The sequence below is a fragment of the Artibeus jamaicensis genome, unplaced genomic scaffold, assembly GCF_021234435.1.
Source record: "Artibeus jamaicensis isolate MK-2021 breed Jamaican fruit bat unplaced genomic scaffold, CSHL_Jam_final scaffold_369, whole genome shotgun sequence".
Taxonomy (NCBI): Eukaryota; Metazoa; Chordata; class Mammalia; order Chiroptera; family Phyllostomidae; genus Artibeus; species Artibeus jamaicensis.
The window spans coordinates 37,655,449-37,662,063 of record NW_026522042.1 but is presented as its reverse complement, the minus strand read 5'-3'; the positions used below and the strand labels follow the sequence as shown (position 1 = coordinate 37,662,063).

General features: G+C 38.5%; 1 pseudogene; it reads left to right on the top strand.

Moving 5' to 3' along the window:
• Positions 1 to 1,572: 1,572 nt before the first annotated feature.
• LOC119057190 (uncharacterized) lies at positions 1,573 to 1,731 on the top strand (annotated as a pseudogene).
• The last annotated feature ends 4,884 nt before the right edge of the window (positions 1,732 to 6,615 follow it).

Sequence of the window (6,615 nt, the reverse complement as noted above, 5' to 3'; positions counted from 1 at the left end):
TACTTCTGTTCATGGCAGTATTTCTGTTCCCTTACCTCTAAAATATTTAAGTCTTTATATTAGTTTTCTATTGCTGCTGTAACAAATCACTCAAACATAGTGGCTTGAAACAATACACATTTATTCTCTGTTAGTTCTGGAGGCCAAAAGTCTAAAATGGGCTAACAGGGCTAAAATCAAGATATAAAAAATCAAGGGCTGTTGTTTTCTGGGGGCTCCTGGAGAAAATCTGTTCCCTGTCTCTCCTGGTTTCTGGCGACCGCCGACATGCTTTGGCTCGTGACTGCATTATTCCGACTTCCTGTTTCCATGATCTCATATCCTACTCCCTCTTGTGTAATTAAATCTCCCTTTGCCTTCCTTTTATAAGGGCACTTGTGATTACATTTTGGGCCTGCCTAGATTATCCAGCATAATATCTCTGTATAAAGATCCTTAATTTAATCTGCAAACTCTGTAACATCCTTTTTTGGTAAAGTCCTTTTTTTTATCCTCACCTGAAAACATTTTTTCGTTGCTTTGAGAGAGAGAGAAAGAGAGAAACATTGATTGGCTGCCTCCCATACATTCTCTGACCAGGGATGGAACCTACCACCTTGGTTATGTGCCCTGACTGGAAGTTGAATCCACAGGCTTCCAATGTACAAGACCAACCAACTGAGCCACACTGGCCAGGACAGCAAAGTCCTTTGTGCTGCACAGGGTACCATAGTTTCCAGGGGTAAGGACCTGGCTGTCTTTGGGGGCCTTTTCTGCCTACCAGTCTTCCTTGGTTTCTCCCTTTCTGTTACTACACACATCTAGTCAGTAACTGAGTTGCAGTAACTGAATTGCATGGATTGATTAGTCTGTTGGTTCTTAACTCTGAATGCACGTAGAAATTACCTGGAGAGCTTCAATGAACACCACAGTCCTGGCTTCATTTTAATGCTAGGAGAAGTAGTAGATGTTCCGGGAGTTAGATCTGGGTATTATGTTTTAAAATTTTTTTTATTTTGGTAAAATTTCAAACTGATAGAAAAGTTGTAAGAAAGGTACAAATAACACATATAGGCTTGGTTCACCAATTGTTTACATATTGCATCATTTTCTTTTTCATTCTTTATTTTTTCTGAATTATTTGATAGTAAGTTCTCCACCTATAAAAGTTATTCAGTATTAACTTCCTAAAAATAAGAATATCCTCATTCATAACCACAGTGTCATTACCAAAATCAGGAATTTAATATAGATACAATATAGTTTGCTTTTCCACCAGGTATATATGTGATTATATCAGGATTGAAAACCCTACTTTTTCCCCATTTACCCGGAATATCCTCACACGCTCCTTTATTTTCAGCCTTTCTGAATAGAGTGTTTCTTGAATAGAGCATATGGTTGGGTCTTGCTTTGTGAGCCAGATAGAGAATCTTTTAGCAAGTGAGTTAAACCTTCTGCACATTTATTAACAAAACTGATGTGTTTGGTCTCAACTATGCTGTGTTATTTTATGCTATTATTATTATGTTTCTGTTACATTTGCTTTTTCTCTACATAATTTGTTCTCTTTCCTTTAAAAATCATTTTTGTATCGCTTCTCAGCCTTTTGGCAAAGATCAAGTGTAGTATCTGTTCTCATCAGTTTAAAAATCATTTTTGTATTTAGATGATATAATTTTTTAGAGATTTGCTTTGTATTTATACTCTTAAAAGTGCCCTTAGTCACACCCACTGTGGTAGCTACTATAAAAAAAAGAACAAAAAATAGTAAGTGACAGTAAAGATATGGAGAAATTTTCACCCTTGTGCATTGTTGACAGGATTGTTAAATGGTGTAACCAGTACATAAAATAGTATGGGGCTTTCTAAAAAAATTGAAATTTGAATTTCCATATGATCCAACAATTCCACTTTTGGCATATGTCCAAAAGAATTTAAAGCAGGGTCTTGAAGAGATATTTGCATATCTATGTTCATGGCAGCACTATTCACAATAGCCAAGAGGCAGAAGCAACCCAAATGAATGGATAAACAAGGTGTGATACATCACACAATGGAATACTCTGCAACCTTAAAAAGGAATGACATTCTGACACATGCTACAGTATGGATGAATCTGAAAGACATTATGCTAAGTGAAACAAGCCAGTCACAAAAGGAAAAATACTATATGATTCCATTTATATGTGGTTTTTAAAGTCAAATTCATAGGTGTAGAAAGTAAAATCGTGGTTGAGGGCAAAGGGGAGTTGTCCAATGAGCATAGAATTTTAGTTCTGCGAGATGAAAAGTTCCCAGAGATCTGTTTCACAGCACTGAAATATACCTAATGCAATTCAACTGTTCACTTAAAAATGGTTATGATGGTAAATTTTGTATCTTTTCTTTACTATAATAAAAAATGGTCAGCTCCTTGCTTTTAATTTAACTTCTTTTTTTAATTGTAAGCTTTAAATAGTAATCTTTGATTTCTATCTATTGTGTATATAATAGTCAACGAGTTTATGCATTAATAGTTTAAAAAATATCTCTAGATGATGCTATTATGCAGCTAGAGCTGCAAATCTCTGTGCTGCTTTCTCATCCCTCAGTTCCCCTTCAGTCTTTCATTGCCATTTTATCCCAGCTTTCATCAGTCCTCATACGTTGTAAATGACCCTATCTGGCTTTCTCCAGACTGTCTAGTCAATCTTCTCTAAATATGATCCCCAGAGCATTCTTGAAAAAGTTTACTTGGTGTCACATTCTCTACTTTTAGAGTCATCAATGGCTTTAGTTTTCCCTTTTTCTGTTGCCTCAAACTAGAAAGGTAAATTGATTTGATTCCTGGCTGGGTCATTTACCAGATATGTGACCTTTGTTGAGTAATTTAAGGGGCACAGTTGTGGAATCCTAACAAGTGTTCAGTAAACATCCTTGCATTCTCCCTTCATTAAATTTTGGTTTTTCATTATTTCTGTCTGGTTACACACTCCCTCAACTCACCTTCCTGACCTCCCCCAGCATCTCTCACAACCATCTTGCAGTTTTAAAACCAGGCTTATCTTTAGGATCAAATTCAAGTACTACCTTTTGCCATAACATGTCATCCAAAAATGATCCTGCTTTTCTCTGAGCACCCATAGAACTCTTTCTAAGATGTGGAACCTTTTAGTGACTATTTATTTACTTATGTCCTTTTTTTTTTTTTTTTTACTAAAGTATAAATAAAGCTAATTAAATGGAAACAAAAACCCAAGGACAGGTGAAGGAGAAAGGAGATGGAGCACTCCCTATCAGATAATTGAGAAATTACATAATTGGCTTTGAAAACATATAGCCTTGCTTGAACATTTGCTGTCCCATAACACCCATGCCTCTCATACTACCTGGCAAGTTACACATTGTACAAACCTATTATACTGAAAGTCATGGAGTTCAGGGTTTGGGTGTTAAGCATCTCTGTATTTAATACAAAATTGTTGGAAAGCAGTTAGTATTTCTTGTGTAATGTATCTAATAGCTGACACTTGTTGAATGCTTATTATCTACTGTCCTGAGTGCTTTGCATTAAGTCCTCTCAGTAACCATACGAGCTAGATCCCATTGTTAGCTTCATTTCACTACCACTAGCCTCTGAAATGGAGGTTCAGGGGAGTGCAGCAGCTTGTCCAAGATTGTGCAGCAGGTATGTGGCAGAGGCTGAGCTGGGATAAAAATCCGAACAGTCTGTCTTCAGAATTCACACTACCCTTCCTGCTCCTGCTCATCATCGATGGACTAAAAAATACGATCATTTAATGATATGCCTGAAAGTTATAATTGTTCATATTTTGTTCCCAGATGTAGACCATACTGATATTTTCTGTTTCTTTGAATTTCTAAGCCAGTGAACGTCTGCAATCCCCTCAATGTGACCAGGTGGACTGGAGTGCCCTGTGGGTCAGCGCCTCTGCATTTTAATGCTGACCCTGCCATCTACTTGATGTGTGGCCTTGAACAAGTCACTTAACCTTTCTTGTTTCTCATCTCAGACTCCTATCACTGGGCATTTACATAGGATTGGTTGCCATAGTAATAGAAAATAATACTGACCTATCTTTCAGGAGTGAGTGCCATGGGGATTGACTAATTTACAGCTGTGAAGAGCTTTCAACATATGAACTGCTAAACAGCAGTGAGATCATAAAGAGAATTTAAAACACCATCAGTTTGTGGAGCATGCCCATTTGATGCCTATCATTATATGTTTAACTATTAGCATTACTGCTCATAATAAACTTTTATGAGGTACTTTAGGTGGTTGAAGTGTTTTTATGAGAGCTAATTAGTTGTTCCAACCGACTCTGTGAGGTAGGTCAGTATTTTTATCACCCCTCTTTTAGAAATTACATTAAATTGGTGCATGCATCATTTAAAAAGTCTTAAACTTTCAGATACAGTATTTGGAAGTACTGTGATTACAGAAAATTCTCATGTGGCTATCACACCTAACACAAAGTCTCCAGTGGTAGGGCAAGGAATGGGAAAGTGGGTTCTGTCTGTGGCTCCCAGCATTATAACATTGGCAGGTCTTTCTATTTTTAATTGTACTGATGTCTAACCGTTAACTATGCAGCAGTTCTCATGCTACGTTCTTCTGCGTATCACTAAAGGTGCATTTAAGAAAATCAAGGCCATTCTGGATATTTCCAATGCAAGAAATTGGTTAAGTATATTTTCAATGGGTTATAAGAGCAAACGGGAGAGTAAGCACTGGGAGAGCAATTAAAAGGAAAAGGTCATTCCCAGAGCAAAAGGGAGAAGATCAAGTTAGCAGAGTCCTGCAGCTCCACTTGCTGCTGGGTTGGAACCACAGAGAGAAGGTGCATGGCAGGAGCTAGAATCAAAAGGAAGGCAGTTACTTCCAGAGATGCTGCCAAAGCAGGAAAGGAGAATAGCCTCTCTCCTCTGCTCCCTGCCTCTGAGCTCGCACCAGTCATGTAGCCTGGAACATGTGGGTTGTAGGTTGCTAGTTCTAGCTTCACACAACTAAATGGAGAAGGGTAGATGCAAGGCTGAGAAGTAACTGGCTGGTCTTGTTAAGTTCACTAACAAGAGTGAAGTTAACACTGGAGCTTAAAGATTCAGAAGCTTGTTCCAAGGCCTTTATACCAGCAAGTGGTGGACCTGCTATTCAAGCTCAGGTTTGCCAACTCCAAGCATAGTGTGTGTTCCCAATACCACACTTTCTCTTTCTGTCTTAGTGGGCTACCTTCCCAGCGGGGCTCCAGCGGCAGATGGTAAGAATGCTTACTTTGATGTGTATTCAAGGGTAGGATGAGGATTAAATTAAATCCTATACATAAAAGCACTTGGTTGTCACTGATGCAAGCCACAAATGCAAGCTAGTATTGTCATTTGCAAATAATTTTTTCAAAAATGTTTTGTAAACATCTCTTAAATCCAAGATTAAGATGAGAGTTCTCTTCCCTTAGAATGTAGTTGGAGTGCTTTATATTTAGGCTGTGGCTGAGAATCGAGTGTGCAGGGGGACCATCTTTAAGTTCACAGTTGCTGCTGTTGTTTGAGTCAAACGGAGTTTATAGCGCAGAGTAAAGAAGCGCTCACAGCTTCTGTTTTGTCCTGACAGGCTCTTAAAAATGTTTCCTTGTTTCAATTATACAGCCCTTATTTCACAATAGATACTGTTTTTATTAGTAGTAGTATCCCCATTGTATAGAAAGGGAACTGCTGAGATATCACACATGGTCATTAAGTGGTTGTTTAGGAACAAATGGTGGGTATCCAGTGTCCTGACTTCCACTCTGTCAGTGGGCATGGTGCTGTATCAGAAGGAATGTTCTTGGCTGGGTAAACTGAGGCCAGTCATTTTCCTCTCTGAACCTCAGTTCCTTCATTAGTAGAAAGTGAATGCTTGTCCTGCCTATTTACCATGCGAGTTTGAGGATCCATTGTGGTAACATGTGTTTAAATGTTTGGTAAAATTTACAGTGCTGAACTAAGGTCAAGGACTACTGCCAAGTTGTCTTGCTGCCTTCTGGACTGTATAAAAATATGTCTTCTGCAAACATTGAAACAGCATTATGAAGAAATAAGACTATAGCATCCTATCATCTGTCATTTCCCAATGTCATGAACTGTACTTATTGTTTATGCCCACCCTTCCCCATCAGAGACAATGAAATCACTCTTACGGCCAGTTGTTTTCTTCCCAAGTAATAGCCTTATCATTTGTATTGCTCTGAGGAAGGCTATGTTGAAATCACTCTCCTGAACCTCTGCTTTTCATCAATCTCTTTTTGGCTGCAGAACCCCACAGAGGCAGACAACATCCAAATTGCTTTCAATCCAGTAACTCACCCCAGACAATAAAAGCAATGCCAGCAAGTCTAAACCCCAAACTCTGGATGTTAAGCAAATCATGTATTGGAAAGTGTGCAACAATTTGTGAGGATCTTTGTACCACCTTTGATCTGTTTTTCTAAGATGCCATCCACGGTATTCATCTGTGGGAGTTGTTGTTTGTTTGTTTGTTTGTTTGTTTATTTACTTGGAAATGATCCGACTATTCTCCCCTCTGTAGGCTCCGGTATCTTCCCTTTAACTGAGCTGAGTTGGCAGGGACTCAAGCTCTGCTACTTCTCCCTTCCC